Source organism: Leptinotarsa decemlineata, unplaced genomic scaffold (genome assembly GCF_025532065.1).
Source record: "Leptinotarsa decemlineata unplaced genomic scaffold, Ldec_3_MD MMD2_tig00000010_RagTag_RagTag, whole genome shotgun sequence".
NCBI classification, from domain to species: domain Eukaryota; kingdom Metazoa; phylum Arthropoda; class Insecta; order Coleoptera; family Chrysomelidae; genus Leptinotarsa; species Leptinotarsa decemlineata.
The window spans coordinates 3676563-3693925 of NW_027412538.1; the positions used below are offsets into that span (position 1 = coordinate 3676563).

At 35.7% G+C, this 17363-nt stretch overlaps 1 protein-coding gene across 2 annotated transcripts in view; it reads right to left on the reverse strand.

The window, feature by feature from the left end:
* Positions 1 to 17363, reverse strand: part of side-IV (sidestep IV) — a 794218-nt gene that overhangs the window by 165640 nt on the left and 611215 nt on the right. The window lies entirely within an intron of this gene.

Here is a 17363-nt window from a genome sequence, read left to right on the forward strand (position 1 = left end):
ACAAGTAAGCATACAACACATTTTCGTATCTTTCAAAGTTTTTGTATTCTGGCACAGATCGGCCAAACAAGTTCAACTAGACTTTTTCCCGATATCACGCTTGGAAGATAAAAAACTTTCATTTTGAACATATTGTTGTATATGATGGAATCGGCCAGTACTTGATGAAAATCCATAACTAACGTATTCTAAACACACTTCATTGTGAGATTTTCACTAGAGGGTTTTACAAAAATCACAGTATATTTAATGAAATATGTTCTGGATATGATGGAGATTCTTAGCAGAATTTACCTCAAGTAGTCCATATAAGTTGGTGGAGGCTTTCGCGGACAAAATTTTCAGTATTACAATCTTCATTCGGGTTTGATCCCGTCGTTATTTGGAATTGCATCCTGACGTTTTGCCAGCACTAGTGGCTTACTTCTTCAGAGGTTTATTTATCCTGATGATTCACCGATGACTGGTGATTTCTAGTTACTAGTTTGTATTTATGTTGACTCAAAAGCGGGGAATTATCAATACCCTGACCGTAGAATATGTGAACCAGAACTCTTACAAGAAGAATTGGAACAACTTCAAGTTACTTTGAGATCGAATGGATACAGTATAACCGAGATCAATAAGGATATGAATCTGAAGACTTCCACGAGTCAAAATAGGGAGGAAACTCAAACAGTTGCACGTGCATTTCTACCGTACATCCCTAGGGTTACAAACAGAATCGGTAAAATCTTGGGGAAACATAAAATGAAAACAGTGTTCAAGCCCACCTGGGAAATACAACAGAGCCTTAGATCTGCAAAAGACAAAAAATATCCACTATCAGCTGCGGGGTATATCTTATACTATGCACCTGAGAAAAAGTTTATATCGGTAACACCGAACGATCCATGGGTACAAGGGTGAATGAACATTGGACAAACTATAGATTAGGTCAAATAGACAAATCGGCAGTACCGGAACACGCGCTTAGTGAAGGAGATCACACGATACTGTTTGAAGATGGAAACTACTTGCCCCCGATCATGGATACCACAGTCGGCTTGTACGGGATGCCATAAAAAATCACAATCATATAGAAGAGGAGCCGGTAGCGCTACACACGGATTTGAAATCCCATACTAAAAAAGACTGAAGTAGTAACGGCGCAATGTAATGTTACGTTATTCACAGGTAATAAAACTTCGGCCAATAGCAACGCATCAACAAGAGAGGCGGACAACCTGAGTCAACATAAATACAACATACGAACTGGAAATCACCAGTCATCGGTGAACCATCAAGATGAATAAACCTCTGAAGAAGCCAGCCTTTGGTGTTAGGAAACGTTAGGATGCAGTACCAAACTGCGACGGCCTTCAAACTTGAATGAAGATAGTAACACTGAGACCATACGAGTTCAAACTTTTTGCGTTTATTGAAATTTCTCACCTAGTCATTATCGATTATTTGTTCATAGAATAGGCAAAGATGCATCCCGTTTAGCTGCAGGGGAAACTCGTACAGTAGACTCTCTGTTCAAGTTGCTCCATCGCGGTTATTGTAGTTTGATTCTGTAGCTTTCCTAGCTAAACGCCTCTTCATCTGATCAATGGTAATTTGTAGGCTTTGTTTTGTAGGTATGGATTATTTCCTCATTCTTCAGTTACTACGATGAACTCGTTGAAAGACACTTCTCAGCCCACTAAGCTCACCAAGTAGTTTCTCTCGTAAATGCCGAAGTATCCTGATTTGTGCTCTTCGTGAGATCAATTTGTGCAATACCGTTATTATTCTACTACTTGCGAGTGTAGAAAAACTTATTGAATCTAGTTAACCTTGACAACCATTTTTGGACAATTGCTGTCATCCCGTTGATGATCTAGCTTGAGTTCCTTCTCATTCCATTAATTTTCCAGCCGTTTCAATTTAATTTTTTTCCAACCGCTTACTGTGAGCTATCAAAGTGAGCATTTATGGTGAATGTCAACATATCCTCATGATTTGTTGCACTTCGGTTTCCCGTTTTACAAGTTCTCTTATAGATCTGGGTTGGGGATGGGCTTTCAAATGTGTTCTTATACTCCTATATTTTCTTTTTCGGGTTTTGATATTGGTTTGCCATTTAATTTTTCTAGTGTCCTCAAAGTTCTAGAAAACACGCATCAGTCATTTGCCCTTCAGATCTATTGATGACGTTGTTTGCTGTCTCAAATTTTTGGGATGCACATAACCCACGATGATTATTCATTGAAAGTTGACGATTGCAAGTTTTCATGCTACCATGATCTTGCCCAAAGGGGGATATTTGGCTAGTCATGTGAGTATTCTTGAGCTGGTTTGACAATTAGCTGACATATTCATTCAACGTCTTCTTGATCATATCTTTCAGTATTTATGAGTTAACATTTCCCAACGCTTCTATTCCATTAAAAACTTCGCATGTTAAGGTTGGTTTCCGAGTTTTGCCGTGGTCTTCTTTGGTTATAATCTCGAAACCTTTCAACTGCATCTACGGCAGTGGCGTGGTCGGAGTACTCTTCTGGACGTGTCAGTTGACACGCCAAGAAGAGTAATTTGTATGAGTTGACACGTAAAGAAGAGTACTCGGACAGCGCCACTGAAGATTACTGCCGCAGATGCAGTTGAAAGTGTTGTAATATGTTGAATAATACATTTTTTCTACACCCGTACTCTAACAATACACTTATATGACCATAATCTGTTTCATAATGATATCCATTATGATATAGATTTTTCATAACGATACAAATTATCAACCAATAGAAACCCATAATTTTTCAATCAAGAATCCTGTTCCTTTGTTTGTCCTAGATTCTAACCTAAGTAACTAATTGCTTTATTTGTCAAAATCAGTTTTCATATTACCTACCTATATTATCAAAATGTCTGAAAACAGCGATATAGAAGGAATACCATCGACTCCAATATTTTTGAAAGATCAGATTAATTACAGTTGTTATATTCAATATAAATATAATTAGAATCTTTATAGTTTTCATATATCCATGATAATACTATTAAGTTTGTGTTTTTGAAAAAATTACTGTAAATGTGTTCAATACAAATATAATATTTATCGTTTTTCATTATTTATCGGCTTTAGAAAAAATAGCGTATGCAACTCTCATGTAATGGTTATTAAAACACTCGCATATACCATACAAAACTCGCCTTCGGCTCGTTTCGTATCCCGGTTAATGCTCGTGTCTTAATAACCATCATTACATGATCGTTGCATAATATACTATTATTCCCTCTTATTTTCATTATGCTATGCGTGGCGCCATCTGTTACCCAATAATGACAATAATGACGTCAACAATATATTTTAATCATGGCCGGTTTTGACTTCATGTACGTACAGTGTTTTGACAGAAATTGATTTTATTTTTACTTTTAATATATTATAATAAAGTGGTGTGTTACAACAACACGAGTATTATTCATGACTATTCCAACATGGTAGCAGTCCGTGGTTAGGTGATCAGCAAGCCAGAATCAGAAAATAGACTGTGAAGGACAGTTCACGCCTCGTGCCGGCGATAGTTTACAAAAGTGCAAATTATAGTAAGAGTTATTAACAAAATGGCTAAATACGCAAGAAAAGAAGACATAATGTTGCCATTTTCGATGGCGTGAATTATTCAAGTTGGAAGTTGAGGCTACTAACTTTACTAGAATACAAAGAATGTAACGAACCCGCCATTTTGTCAATGTCTGTCAAATATATAAATCAAGAAGCGGATTGGAAGAAAATGGATCTGAGAGCAAGAACAATTATATTGAGCATAATATCCGAATAACAATTAGAATATATGATTGAATGTTTAACAGCCTATGAAATGATGAAAAAGTTTGACAAAATATATTTAACATAGTCTACTGCCATGCAAATAAAATGGAAGAGTTGAAATTGGATAATTACAATATAAAAGAAGAATTTTTTGTTGAAGATTGGCGGAGGTTGGCGGAAGCCAACCAAAAAATAGAAGCCAGCTGTGAAATCCTGCATTCCTGTATACTTTGCACATTGTGCTTTGCTTTTGACTTGTTCTGTACGGTTTGATTTCCATGTATATTTTCGTTTCTCATGATTCTGTTTCAATTGCGTCCAAGTTCATTATTTTTGCTCTTTCCGTTATGTAAGTGGTACAATTCATTAATTAACAACTGCATTCAATTCATTTGTTGTCACATCTCGCAATGAACGTATCGCTTCTACAATACTCTGATCGATTGTTAGTCCCCGTACGGTAAATTGTAATCTTTGTGTAATTTTCCAGATGGACCACAGTCTTTAGGTCTGTTTTTTGTTTTTTAGTGGCAGAGTTCGTACCTGAAACCTCCTAACAGAATTCGAGACACTAATTGTATTTTGTTTTGAAATTATTTCTACGAAAACATGTATTGTAGCTGAAAAATTCGAAAAAGAAAAAAAGATCTTTATAATTATAACAACTTTGGAGCTAAATAACCGACGGTAATGAAGTAAATGCGGAAAATAAAACGATGCAATGAATTTATTCTTAGTGAATTATATACCTCCATGAATATGAATAAGTGAAAAAGTACAATGCAGGAAGGCAAATGTGAAATTATGCTTCCATCGAGGATGAGCAAATGTTCATTTTTTTCAGCTTTTTCATTGAATTCAAGATAGTAGTAACAGAATTATTTTAGTAGGCTAGAAAACTATCGATTTTTTGATCTGTAGTTTGAACTACACCGATATACTATCCTAGATATCGATTTTGGAACATATTTCTCATCCAATTCATCTATCACATGATCGATTTTGTCTTCTAAAGATTTCGTTGAAGAAAAGTTCAAATAGCACAAGTTCCTGTATTTCTTATAGTTATCATCATATCGTCAGGCATGCTTATCAATTCATAAGCTGGTCAACAGAAAAACAAATTTCAAATAGATTTTTAGATCATCCTCTAATTTTGTTTGTTCAAGGGGATTTGGCAACTTCTTCAACCATGCAAGAATGATGACAACTTTTCGTCATTTGACCAGAAGCTAAATCGGTCAATTCTCTCTATAAAGAGTAATGTTGAGAAAATGTCCCCAAATTCCATTTTTTCCGATATAATGGCATTGATATTGAAGATAGTTTCAATATAATTAAACCATTATTCTGTCCCGTTTTCCCAGAAAGGGGAGAGAATAAGTGATTTCGCTTTATCAATTTGTTCTTCTGGATCAAACGATATCTTTGTTTTCTTTGGTTCATTCTGAATGATATTCTCATCTGGACTGGGAACAAGTATGTCTTTACTAGAAGTAACCACGATTCGAAATGTTTTAAAAAACATATCAAATTGAAATGAATACATCAATTATGTTAAACAATAAACGTGAAATGGAAACACAATAACTCAAAAATGAAAAAAAAAAAGATAAAATGAACCGAAAATTCAAAAATAAATTGAAAGAGAATTCAAACCAAGTTACTTTATGAAGTTTCGATCGTTTCATGAACTGTTTCATGAGTTTAATGTATTAAAATTCAATACTGTCCACTATCGCTGTAGTTTTCAATGCCTATTATTTTGTTTTTTCAATATACAATAACATATAATTCATTATAACATTAAAATCAATAGTTCAAAAATAACTTCTCAAAACGCTCAAAGTTGCGAACTCGTTTCCTCCTTTTCATAAAAGAGGATATATGCATCTCCACTCACCATTTTGGTGAAACCAGTGACACGTGTGAATCATTGTATTCGTGCCACGGGCCAGTATAAGAATTTCTGCAGAATGCTGTATAATATCCCACTGCGATTCGAAAATGCATATAGATTATAACGACAAGGAGTCACATTTTCTGCTGCATAATTGTTCATTTCTAATCCATCTAGAGGAAATTCGATGGCAACATTATTTAACTGTAATACAATCTCGAATGGTTGGGGCACTAGTTGAAAACTCATCATTGTTCAATTGATTCAGCAGAGTTGTGAAGTCAAAGTCTTTCGAATTCGTAAACTCGAGATACTGCTACATTGGTGTCGATATCGAAATGTCGTAGGATTTCTGCAACTTGTTGTTTGTTGAGCCGTTGCAGAAATGCAATCATCCTTTTGACTTCTTCAATAGAAATTTATTCATGAACTTTTGAAAGCCATATATTTTTTTAATATTTGACAAATCAATCCAATAACATAACAAAAATTGTTTTAGATATTTTTTTCCACTGAAAACTCAATTCTAGGCGTTAATGACTGTGATGATTTGATACTACGGAATAATAATTACTGCAAGTGATATCCAATCACTTTAAGATTCTTCACTATTTTCGTCAAAAAAACTACTATCCATATATACAAAAAATGAATTGCTGTTCGTTAGTCTCGCTAAAATTCGAGAACCGGTGTACAAAAAAAATAATAAAATGAAAACAATAAATAAAAGAATTCAAGAACGGCTGGACCAATTTATATGATTTTTGTGTTTTTGGATATAGCTTCGTTGTAAATGAGATAATAAGTATTGAAAAATGATATTTTATTAATAATAATAATAATAATAATAATAATAATAATGGAGCCTGTAAAGTCGTCAGGAGTTCGGATCCCCTTCACTGCACGGTCCGCGACCACGAGAGAGCAGGAATTGTAGCATTTCTCTGTAGTAGCTGATGAACCCGGTTTAGTTTTCGACTTTGAACGAGGTCATCACAACTTTGTCAACGAGTTGGAACCCGTTCAGCAAAAGGCTCATATAAAAGCCGCAGAGATCACGTCACTTCTGCGGAAACACAAGGATAAGCCAATGCATGAAATCTTATTCAATAACATTGAAGACCTTGGCCTATCAAAGCGCCTGACTTTTGCTTTCCGCAAGTCGAGTGCCCTGAAGTCAGAAACTGAGGGGTTCATCAAGGCCTGTCAGGTTATTGTCTTCAATAGCTCACTCTACCGCAGTCGGGTGATGAGTATGGAGGTTTCTGACACAAGGTGCAGGGTCTGCCGCCAGGCGTCCGACACCCTAATGCATTTGCTGTCAGCATGGTCAGCATATGCGGTCTCGGCCTATGTCAGACGACATAACGCAGCCTTATCACCACTTACGGCACTCTCACGGTTTTGATGAGACATCAGGGTTGCTCTACGCTCCGGGGGATATTGAATCCGTTGTGGAAAACGGGAAGTGCCGAATTCATTGAACCTACGTGTTCCCCACCCTAAGGCTCATTCAAGCTATTAACCTTAATGTGGTCTTTCTCGACCATCAGAGCGTGACGATATCTGTCGTGGAATTTTCATCTCCTGCTGAAACAAATATCGTCCGAAACGAGGAGTAAAAACGAACAAAATATCGAGTTTCTGTCTTCGAACTCCGCAGACTCTAAGCCAGACCACCCTGTCAAGATGTAACTGTAGAAGGTTGTCCTACTTGGCTCACTGCGCTTACTCATGGTACATGATTCTCGGACCCAATGATCACTTACATCAACGTGTGGGGAGTGGTCGTTGGTTGATAATGCTGGCGCGCCTTCCCTAATGTATTGGAGATTCGAGAAATAGGGCCTGACCAGCGCAAATTTCGGTGAAAATAATAATAATTATAAGAGAACTCAAGAACACCTGGACCAATTTTTATGATTTTTGAATTGTCTTCTTCGGAAACTTAAGTATCATAAGTGTCAATTCATGATCACAACACAACAAAAAAATATTTTTTGAATGTTTCCTACACTAAATTAGTCAATTTCTACTAATTTTGGGGTGATAAAAACGAAAATAACAATGAAAAATTTTTATTAGCTCTGGTTTTTGAGATACACAGTACTTAATCTTAAAGAGTAGTTATACTATACGTGAAAAGTGAAAGTACATAAAACAATATTGTTATGTTTCTTTTAGAATATTTTAAGTACAAAATTAATAAAAAAAAACATTATTCTTAGTGTTTTGACAAATAAAAGAAGTTTGTACCACCAAATTTCAATTAAGTCCATCCGATTCATTGTAAGATCGCTGTCGTTTAGCTTGTCTTTTATAAAACACTTCTGGAGCATCCCTACACACAGACCAGCAGTAGTCTGCAAGCATTGCTTCATTCCAACGGCCCTGATATCTCTGTTCCATTAAGGCAATGTCTTGATGGAATCTTTCTCCATGTTCGTCACTCACAGCTCCACAGTTTTGTGGGAAGAAATTAAGATGAGAGTGAAGAATATGAATTTTTAAGGACATGTTGCATCCAAGTTGGTGGTAAGCTTGAAGAAGCTCTTTAACCAATGCTGTGAAGTTATCATCTCTTTTGTTACCTAAAAACCCATGTACAACCCCCTTAAAGGCTTCCCAGGCTCTTTTTTCATTTCCTGTTAAAATCATGTCAAAAGCAGGATCATTTACGATTTCAATAAAGATGCCTTCCTTGACTTTAGCATCACTCAGCCTGGGAAACTTTGCTCTCAAGTACTTAAAAGCTTGTCCTTCCTGGTCCATGGCCGTCACAAAGTTTTTCATTAGTCCCAACTTAATATGTAATAGGGGAAGGAGAACATCCTTAGGATCTACAAGAGGCTCGTAAACTACATTTTTCTCATTAGGGTTTAGGTCTCGTGTAGGCCAGTTCATTTTTTTATAGTGAGATTTTCTATCCCGTCTGTCCCACATACACAAAAAACAACAGTACTTGGTGAACCCTAATTGCATTCCTAGGAGTATAGCAATGACTTTCAGATCACCACAGATGTGCCACTTGTGTTGTTCATATTTGATTGATTGGAGAAGTGTTTTCATATTTATATACGTTTCCTTCATGTGAACTGCATGACCTATAGGAATAGAGGGTAGCTGATTTCCATTATGCAGAAGTACAGCTTTTAAGCTTAGTTTTGAAGAGTCTATAAACAGTCTCCATTCAGATGGAGTGTGATCCAAATTCAAGCAGTCCATCAAACCATTAACATCAGAACAAACTACGAGGTTTTCTTTTTTCTCAAAAAAAGGAAGCAAATCTTTTTGACGCTGTCTGTACTGAGATATTTTCACATCATGTTTTAGAAGATTCCACTGTTGTAGTCTTGACCCTAACAGCTCAGCCTTTTCCTTAGACAAGCGAAGATCTCTTATAAGGTCACTCAACTCTACTTGACTAATTCTGTGCGGATCACTAGACCTATCGCTTACCTCAAAATCAGGGTCATAGGATGTAGAAGGATGGGTTGCTCCTTCTAAACAGTCTTCATCACCTTCCTCTAAAATTTCATAGTTTTGGGGTGGAGAAGGGACTGGCAAATTGTCTGAGTGTGGTACAGGCCGAAGAGCAGATGGGAGATTAGGGTATTTAACCGTTCCTCTTTTCCTCATAGATAAACCTTGCTTAATGGGAGGAGTTAAGCAGAAATAACAGTCGTCTGTATGATTGGTAGGCTCACGCCAAACCATAGGTACTGCAAAAGCCATTGCCCGGTTTTTATTTTTCAGCCACTCTCGCAATATGGCGGAACAAGAATTACAACATACATGAGGAGCCCATGATTTATCTTGGTCCCTAACTTTCACATCAAAATAATGTTCATAGGCTGTCTTAACGATAGGTGTCATTTTACGTTTCTGAGTCTTAAATGTTATTTCACCACATATATAGCAAAAGCTATCGACAGAATTCACACACTTTCGAGGCATTTCAGATCAGCACTTAAATTAATTTAAAAATCAACTTCACACGATAATTTCAATAGCAACCACTTGCGTACAATTGACAAACTCACATAGGTTATGTTTACTACTTAAGAACAGCTGATGAGAGGGGTGTTATGTAAACAAACATGTGTACCAACTGTTGGTGATGAAATATTTCGTTTGTTGAAAACTCAATATACATATATATAATATAATGATACTATATCTTGAAAACAAGAGCTAATATATAATTTTTATGGTCACTTTCGGTTTTAACACGTGGAAATACATTAAAATCATCTAATTTCAACCCCGAAACAAAAACTTTGTTGTGTTGTGATTTATGAATAATAATAATAATGTTAATCATCATCAATAACGACTGGTCCACATTTTTTGATTTTTGTATTTTTAAATTTGTCTTCGTCGGAAATAGGATAATAAGTATTGAAATATGATATTTTATCAATAAAAAATAATAATAATAAAAGAACTCAAGATAGACTGGACCAATTTTCATGATTTTTGTGCTTTTGGATTTGTCTTCATCGGGAATTGAATAATATAGAATAATAAGTATTGGAATATGATACTTATCGATGAAAAAGATAATGATGAAAGAACTCAAGAACGGCTGGACCAATTTTTATGATTTTTGCGTTTTGGATTCGTCTTCGTCGGGAATAGGATAATAAGAATTAAAATATAATATTTTATCAATGAAAATAATAATAATAAAAGAGGAAAAATATCAGTGATAATAGTGACGTGTATAGGGTGATTTACTGAAGAGTGCACTCTCACTACCAATTCCCATTCATTTTATTATAATATAGCAATACCTAATGATTTTGTATCAGTTTTAAAATCCGGAATCCGCTCATACATTGACTGTCAGGCGGAACGACGTTTGCCGGGTTCGTCAGTCTTCCAATATAAGAATAATACTGTTTGTGGGACTTGAAATCGATCAAGTCGGACTAGGTTGTCAAAGCCAAATGCGTGCTAATATAATATTTTTGATAACAAAGTTCAAGCCAAACAAAATACTGCTCGTAATAATATAGATGGATGAAACGAAAAATATGAATGTTTCTATTTCGACTGGAAATTTCTTCCATGTACTACTTCAGGTCGACTCTTTCACTCACAAATATAACCATTTGTTTCTTGACATTTCCCTTACCCGAAAAAGCAACCAATGATTTGTTTGCAGAGAAAGCTATTTTGTGTCGTTGTTTGCGAACTTTGTAATGTTAAAGACGAGTTAACACAATTTGCAAGGCTCCTCGAAGAACAGAACTTTATTCCGTCTGTAGGTACATTAAAAGGGTTTCGCTCTACACTGCCTCATTTCTAAACTTTATGCGCCTCTAGAAGCTTCTGTTTTAGTAGAGATACTTCGTAATTATATTGATTCAGATATGCTTTGTGGAGTTGGAGTGCTCTGGAATTGTTTGTTTTTATCTTCGAAACTTTCACGAAATATCCAAGAAACACAAAAATTTCAATAATTTATGATATAATGTAAATATGTTGTTATTTTTTCTGATTTTTAACGAGAGAGTTTAACTTGATAATAATAACTTCGAATATAACGAGTAATGATTTGTCTGAAGTTACATTTCCATAATATAATCCAGAAATTTCAGAAGAATATTTTTTTAAATTTTCAAAAATTCTACAAGCACGTTATATAAGTGCATTCTGAACTAACATATCGGAAATAGCGACCAATGGTATATGAGAAAAGAATTGATTTACTGGGATGGTCAACATATGAAAGTTCATAACCCCCACATTATTCTTCAGTACTTTCCCCATTTAATTGTTTTCATTCCACTTTCTTGAAAAAGAATGCGGTTCATAGATAGATCGAATTCTTTTACCGCCATTTTGAAGCAAACACAAACCCTCTTTTCATATACAGGGTGTTTCCTAACTACGGTACGAAACTTTAGAATGTGATTCGTTAGGTTGTTTCAAGAAAAAAATTTATTTTGAACTTTAGTCCGGAGTTTAAAAAAAACCGGATTTGTAAAATATCATAAATATGCTTACACCAATTTGGTTGACATTTGCTAAAGTTATCTGAAGTATTAAGGCGCTTTTTAAGCTTCAACTATATAGAAATTATTAGGTCGAGTAGAGTCTTAGTTGGCACCACAGTAAAAAGGATCCGGAAAAATTACGCTACTAACTTGTAGTTTTTAATTTTTTTTTTGGTACTCAACTAAAAATAAAACTTTTTCGTCTCTTGTACTTCCTTCATATTTGGCTTCGTTTTCGAGAAAAAAAATTGAAGCCACTTTGCATATCATGAACACCTGTTTGGAGACCAACTGACAGTGATATACAGGCTGATTCACGGTGGATGACACATTAGACGTTTCTGGTGAACCAGACAACGGATCACTTTGAAAATTTAATGGAGGGTATATTCGGACATTCTCTAGCCAACTAAAATATTTTCGACGATGCGGTGTTGCCGCTTCTATTCGAAAGCAGTAGCAACTTTGATTTTTCAAGTGGAACACTCTGTATATAATATTATTTTTGGAATCTCCAACAATTTCTCGACAACTTTTCTTGATATTTCTATACCTATCTGTTACCGTTTTCGAAATAAAAATTAATTTCAATTTTTTTCTTCGAAAATCATGACTCCTAAAAATGCCGATATCTTTTAGTTAAGAAGTACTATGATATCGAAATTTGGTTTGGAGTTAGGTGATACTTGGACACTTCCCACACGTCAGACTAATCTCCGTTATTTCAATACAGGGTTGTGAAAAAATACAGTTTTTTCGTTTGCTTGAAAAAGTTGCTGAAATTTGATTATTTTAAATGGAACACCCTGTATATAATTGAAAATTCGGAAAGCTGCTGAAATTTGCTTCCTTTCTATGTATATCATACCTATACCTAACTAGTCAAGTTTCGGACTTATGAACATTTATTTGTGAAAATGTCCCTTCAGAATGGTATTTCCATTCGGTATTTGGTAAGCAGGCCATGATTACTATTTGACAGTAGCATTGTGACATTCTCCTGATAATATCGACATTTTCGTCACTTCAGAAGTTGCAAATACCTTCAAAACGATGGAACAAAACTATTCAAACGAAGTTCTTATGAATTTGTTTATTATTTTTGGACAGTGTGACAAAATTATCAGCAGAACATGTAGAAAGTTCAATGAAATGTATTCGAATCTACCGCCAATGAACCTCAAGAAATTTATACGAATTCAGAACAATTTCAATGCATTTGGATCAACTTTAAAAGCACCAAGAAACTTGCCTCGACCCGTAACTTTCGAAGACAACCAGATAACTGTCTTAGCATATTTTCACGCATTTCCCGGGTCATCGATAAGAAGTGCTGAAGAAGATTTGGGTATAAAATATTCATCGGTTCAAAGAATCTTGCGAAGACACAAAATGCATGATTATAAATTCACCAAAATTCAAGCAATGAAGCCTCAACATCCTCAACAGAGAGTAGAATTTTGTGAAATGTTGTTGACACGCATTCAACAAGATCCACTTTTTTTAAATAAAATTATTTGGACTGATGAATCGAAATTTTCGAGAGAAGAGATTTTCAATAGAAAAAATCGTCATTATTGGTCCAGTGAAAATCCTCACGTCACAAAAGAAGCCGAATTTCAAAAAAAATTTAGTTTTAATGTCTTCTGCATGTTGAGGGACAACAAATTGAGGTACGTGATATACGAGGAGTCATTTACATCCAGAAGCTACCTGAATATTTTGGAGAATACTGTAGACAGTTTCGTGGATAATCTGCCACTCGAAGATTATCGAAACTGTTGGTACCAACTTTTTCAAGCAAACGAAAAAACTGTATTTTTTTACCACCCTGTATTAAAGTAACGGAGATTAGGCTGACGTGTGGGAAGTGTCCAAGTATCACCTAACTCCAAACCAAATTTCGATATCATAGTACTTGTTAACTAAAAGATATCGGCATTTTTAGAAGTCATGATTTTCGAAGAAAAAAATTGAAATTAATTTTTATTTCGAAAACGGTAACAGATAGCTATAGAGAAATATCAAGAAAAGTTGTCGGGCAATTGTTGGAGATTTCAAAAATAATATTATATACAGAGTGTTCCATTTGAAAAATCAAAGTTGCTACTGCTTTCTAATAGAAGCGGCAACACCGCATTGTCGAAAATATTTTAGTTGGCTAGAGAATGTCCGAATATGTCCTCCATTAAATTTTCAAAGTGATCCGTTGTCTGGTTCACCAGAAACGTCTAATGTGCCATCCACCGTGAATCAGCCTGTAGTTGTCATATCAGTGAAAGTCGGAGTTGTGAATTTGCAGTGATTCCATCATGAATAATTTCACCAACGCTGAAATAGCTGACTTTTCTTTAATGACAAAACACAAGCACTACAGGAAAATCCTTAAGGCGCTCTCAGAGCGGTGTCTGTGCGAAAGTAGCGATTCTCATTGAAATTGAATCGGTGAAGATCAAATCTACTTGAATATCATTCTCAGGAAGTTTATTCCACATGAAGGAAGTTCTTTAAACGAAAGAATTCTCAAACGAGGTTTACTGAATTGTACCTCAAAAGGTCGCCTCAGTCCGTCGCATAATTTTGATATGTACCGCTCTTGGTGGAATCAAAAAACGTGCCAAGTCACTTGAACACTTCCCGTGGATGTATCTATAGAAGAGAGACAAATCTCCAACCTTTCTTAGACGTTTCAGGCTATCGAGGTTTTACGCGACGTTCGCGTCTCCAATCAGGTGGATGGCTCTTTTCTGGATGGAAGAAAAGTATAAAATTTCTCTCGAAAAAAAATCGCATTATAAAGCAATCATTAGTGAATCGAATGACAAAACGAAAACACTTTGGCACATTGTAAACAAAGTTAAAGGAAAACATAAATCTAACAAAATATCTGTAAATAATTTTAATAACGAGGTCCTAACCGAACCAGAAAACATGGCCCCTGTGTTTGGATGATATTTATCAACAGTGATAACTGATAAACTGAATGAACATTTTGGTCAACCAGTTTTCCACACAATGTACCACAGGTGAATTCAATCCTGCATCAATGTTCTTTGAACCCGTCACAAAGGACGAAATACTTGAGGTCATAAACTCATTACCGAATGAAAAATCTACAGATCCGGACGAAATTCCGATTCCAGTAATTAAAGACACCACTGATATAATTACACCAAGTCTCGAGCATATTATCAATCTGTCCGTTTTGCAAGGCAAATTTTCCTCTAGCCTCAAATTAGCCTCTATAATTCTTATTTAAATAAAAGGCGATCCAAGTAATATTGAGAATTATAGACCAATCGCTTTACCAAGCATTTTTTCTAAACTGATAGAGAAAGTAATGGCCAATAGAATCACAAATTTTCTCAACACATTTCAGATTTTATGTGACAACCAGCATGGATTCCGTAGTGGTTTATCAACTGAAACCAGCACGATTGAATTTGTTCAATATGTCAACAACAAAATGGACTCTGGCGAATCCAGAGTCCATTTCCTATGATCTTACTAGAGCTTTCGACTCGGTCGATATTCCTTTCATATCTGATAAATTGAATAACCTTGGTGTCCGCGGCCCAATCAATGAGTGGATCGTGTCCTTCCTCGAACGAAAAAAGTTCATTGTTAAGATTGATGACGTCATTTCGGAAGAATTTGAAACAGATATTGGTACACTCCAGGGAAGCGTACTCGGTCCTCTAATTTTCCTCATTTTTATTACCGACCTTCCCATTCACATATCTCAAGGAAGGGTGCTTATGTATGCAGATGATACTTGCATTACTGTGTCAGATACTTCATCTGTAAGACTATCTGAAACGGTCAACACAATACTAAGACAGTTCAAGGACTGGTGCTTTAAAAATAAACTTATGAATAATCATAATGAGACGGAATATATAGAGTTTTGTAGCAAACATAGAACACCTCTGCATTTACCGCTCTCATTTGATGGAGGGGAAATTGAGTCATCTATAATGGTGAAGTTCTTAGGAACACAATTCGACTGCAACCTATCATGGAACTCGCATGTCGATGTAGTTTGTGGCAAGCTGAACAAATGTTTGTATGTGGTCACCAAACTCCAAAACATGCTGGAACAAGATTGTCTGCTTGAAGTTTACTATGCACTGGGGTACTCCGCTATTTCATATAGTATCGTTGTCTGGGGTCAAGAGTCCGAACTACAAAGAGTGTTTGTGTTGCAAAAACGTATTATTAGGCGTATTTTCTGCTTATCTCATAGAATATCATGCAGAGACACCTTCAAAAGTAATAAAATTCTCACAGTGCCCTGTATTTATTCATTAAAACTTTTGACTCACATTTTCAAGAACCTAAGCAGCTTTAGAAGATATTGCGATATTCACATGTGTGACACCAGAAACAAAAGAAACCGAAGAAAATTTGTCACTCCATGCAATAAAAAGCTCCAGTGACTACTGGAATTCGTCTATTCAACCTTCTGCCCCTCGAATTGAGAGAGAACAGAAGTCCAGATATCCTCAAACGCAAATTGAAGAAAGTACTCGCCGAAGGATGCTTTTACTCCCTCCGTGAATTCGAACTTTTTTGTCGTTAGTGACTTTCAGTACTGACCTTCTCATATTTCTTCATATCTTGCTTCATCTTTGTGTGATTTTTCACAGGCGGTGAAGTATGCATCACTGAAATACCCGATTCAAATTCTGTTTTTGACTCGATGATTCATAATATTCAAGAATGTAATCTTTTTTTTTCAACCATTATTTATGTATGTCATTTTATTTGTATATATTCATCGGAAACAATTTAATTTGTGAACTTGGACTAATCCGATCTATTACTTGTTAATAGGATATGGATGTAATAAAATTTGAATTTGAATTTTGAATTTGAATTTGAATACAGCAACTTCAGGATATGTTGGGGGGCAAAGCTCCATACCTTAGAACAGTACTCTAAAAAAGGTCTGATCTGGTCACTACATCAGGAACATATGCCTTGTTGATATTGAGCTGTTTCAAAATTCGCCTGACTAGACGCTGTCGAAAAGTAATTACCGGCATTGTGGATTCTAGTATGGAAATAGTGGGTGGTGCCTTTCCCAGAAAACCATCTGTGGAGTAGAATGCAAATTTTTCAGCTTGTAAATTTGCTTTTTCTATGTCTCTTGTTGCTATTGAACCATCCGCTTATCTCAGTGATGGAATTGTGAATTTTGTTAAGTTCTGATTAACAGCTGCAGCTAGCGACCAGAAAAATCTAGACCCGTTGAGATTGGCAAGCAGTTCAACCCTAATTCTCTGACTGTGAAGTTCTTTCTTTCATTTATTTTAATTTTGCAGCTGTTGTGAGCATTAACAAACCTAGTTCGGTTTTCGGCATTGGGTTTTTGCCCCACTGCTGGTAGGCGAGATTTCTGGAGGCGATAGCTTACTCGCAATTTTCGTTGAACCATGGTTGGCCGTTAGGTCGTTCCATTGAAAAATGAATATATGCATTTATGGATGATAGAATAACTTACGTGACCTCAGAAGCACCAGTCGATCTTTAGAGCCGAAACAAACATCTAGACAGGGAAAATTTTTGAAATGGTCTTGAAGATTCTCCTATTCAGCTGATCTGTAATACCAAATCCTGTGCGGCTTAGATTGTTCACCGACATTTATCGGTAATT